This window comes from Neophocaena asiaeorientalis, unplaced genomic scaffold (assembly GCF_003031525.2).
Source record: "Neophocaena asiaeorientalis asiaeorientalis breed wild unplaced genomic scaffold, Neophocaena_asiaeorientalis_V1.1 scaffold1348, whole genome shotgun sequence".
In the NCBI taxonomy this organism is placed as follows: Eukaryota; Metazoa; Chordata; class Mammalia; order Artiodactyla; family Phocoenidae; genus Neophocaena; species Neophocaena asiaeorientalis.
In genome coordinates this window covers 7,119-9,522 of record NW_020174093.1, presented here as the reverse complement: position 1 = coordinate 9,522, position 2,404 = coordinate 7,119, and positions in this window count along the sequence as shown.

Sequence of the window (2,404 nt, the reverse complement as noted above, 5' to 3'; positions counted from 1 at the left end):
TTCCCGTCTTGCCTCTAGGTTCTTCATGACCATTTTTTTTTCTTAGATTCCATATATATGTGTTAGCGTACAGTATTTGTTTTTCTCTTTCTGACTTACTTCACTCTGTATGACAGACTCTAGGTCCATCCACCTCACTACAAATAACTCAATTTTGTTTCTTTGTATGGCTGAGTAATATTCCATTGTATATATGTGCCACATCTTCTTTAACCATTCATCTGTTGATGGACACTTAGGTTGCTTCCATGTCCTGGCTATTGTAAATAGAGCTGCAATGAACCTTGTGGTACATGACTCTTTTTGAATTATGGTTTTCTCAGGGTATATGCCCAGTAGTGAGATTGCTGGGTCGTATAGTAGTTCTATTTTTAGTTTTTTAGGGGACCTCCATACTGTTCTCCATAGTGACTGTATCATTTTACATTCCCACCAACAGTGCAAGAGGGTTCCCTTTTCTCCACACCCTCTCCAGCATTTATTGTTTGTAGAATTTTTGATGATGGCCATTCTGACTGGTGTGAGATGGTATCTCATTGTAGCTTTGATTTGCATTTCTCTAATGATTAATGATGTTGAGCATTCTTTCATGTGTTTGTTGGCAATCTGTATATCTTCTTTGGAGAAATGTCTATTTAGGTCTTCTCCCGATTTTTGGATTGGATTGTTTGTTTTCTTGATATTGAACTGCATGAGCTGCTTGTAAATTTTAGAGATTAATCCTTTGTTAGTTGCTTCATTTGCAAATATTTTCTCCCATTCTGAGGGATAATTGCCTTTCTTTTTATCTTGCTCATAGTTAAAAGGAAAACTGTGTGCAGTCTGCTATTTTCTCTGATATGGAATGAATGAATTATACTTACCTGATCTGGAAACTTTTTGCTCCCTTCTCTGGACTACACTGTAAGATATGTGTTTAATTGTCCATGTCACTGTAGCTTAAGGAATGGTGGGAATAGTGGTGGTGGTGAATAGTCATTTGGAGTGTCTGGGCTCTACCACTTCTCAAATTTATGGCATGAGGTTAGCTTCCTTCCTTATTTTGTTGTGACTTGGTGTGCTGTTTGCTGGACTTTACTATTTTTCTTCTGGGTTCATTTTAGTAGGCATTGGAGGAGGGGTATTCTGTGATTTGACCATATGCCACCATGTTTTTCCCTGGCAGCTGACAGCATAATTCCAGTCTGGATTTCTCTTTTGTTTTCTAGATCCATATAACCAAAAGAGTCCTTAACATCTCCCCTTCTATGTTGTGGCAATCGCTGTCCTTGGCCTATCAAACAACAATTTCCCGCCCCACCTTTCCCATGCAGAGATCCCTTGATTTCATGGAGGAAAAGAGAACTGATCTAAATGAGGTACAGTTCACAACCCTCTTAGTTATTGATTAGCCTAAAGGTGAGCATGCAAGGCAGGCTAATATGATACAAAAGGAATTCTACTAGAGAGAAATTTCCCTTTCTGAACAAAATGACAAGGCCTCACAGGAAGAAAACCTTTTCCTGTTTTTCTCTTCTTCCTGCCTTGGACTTGAATGCATTTGAGCAGCATTTGTGCCCATGAGGAAAAAAGCCAAGACAATTATGGAGATGTCAGCATTGACATTTTAAATCACTGAACCAGCTCCAACAGCCACCCTCATCTAGACCTTTTGTTTTATGAAAGTTTAAGGCCCATTTGTTTAAACTACCCCTAATTGGGTATTCTGTTGGCATCTGCATTGGTATCAGCATCAAAAAGAATTACTAACTGTGACATATTTATTGGACACACCTCAAAATGAACATAAGTGAATTCATGATCCTCTCCACTGAACTTGACTCTCTTCCAGTCACTTCCACTTTAATAACTTTTACAGCATCCACCCAGTTGTGTAAGTCAAAGAACATGAGTTTCCCTTAAATCTCCCCACCCTGCCCCCCGACCCCTGCCACATACACCAACATTCTATCACCAAATGCTGTCAATTGTATCTCTTAAATATCTCTCCAATTTTTCCTTATCAGCTGCCACCACTCCAGTCCAACCCAGCAGCATCTATTGCCTGGACTACTGAAAATGGTTCTCACCACATCTCCTCTGGCCCACCTCCAATATATTCTCCAAAACCAGCAATCATGGTGTTTTTAAAGAAACATATCTTATCAAGTCCATCCCCCTCCTTAATATTCTCTATGGCTTCCCGCTTAACTTGGAGTTAAGTCCAAACTCCTGAAAGAGACTATAAAACCTTAAGGGATGTGAACCTTGCCTACCTCTCTGGCTTCATCTCAGGTTTGGTCCCCCTCAATCTCCAGACTGACATTACTGGCTTTCTTTTACTTTCTCAGCCACTTTAAGCTCTATTTCATGTCAGGAATGAAATATATATATATAATATATTTATTATATATAATATTTATAT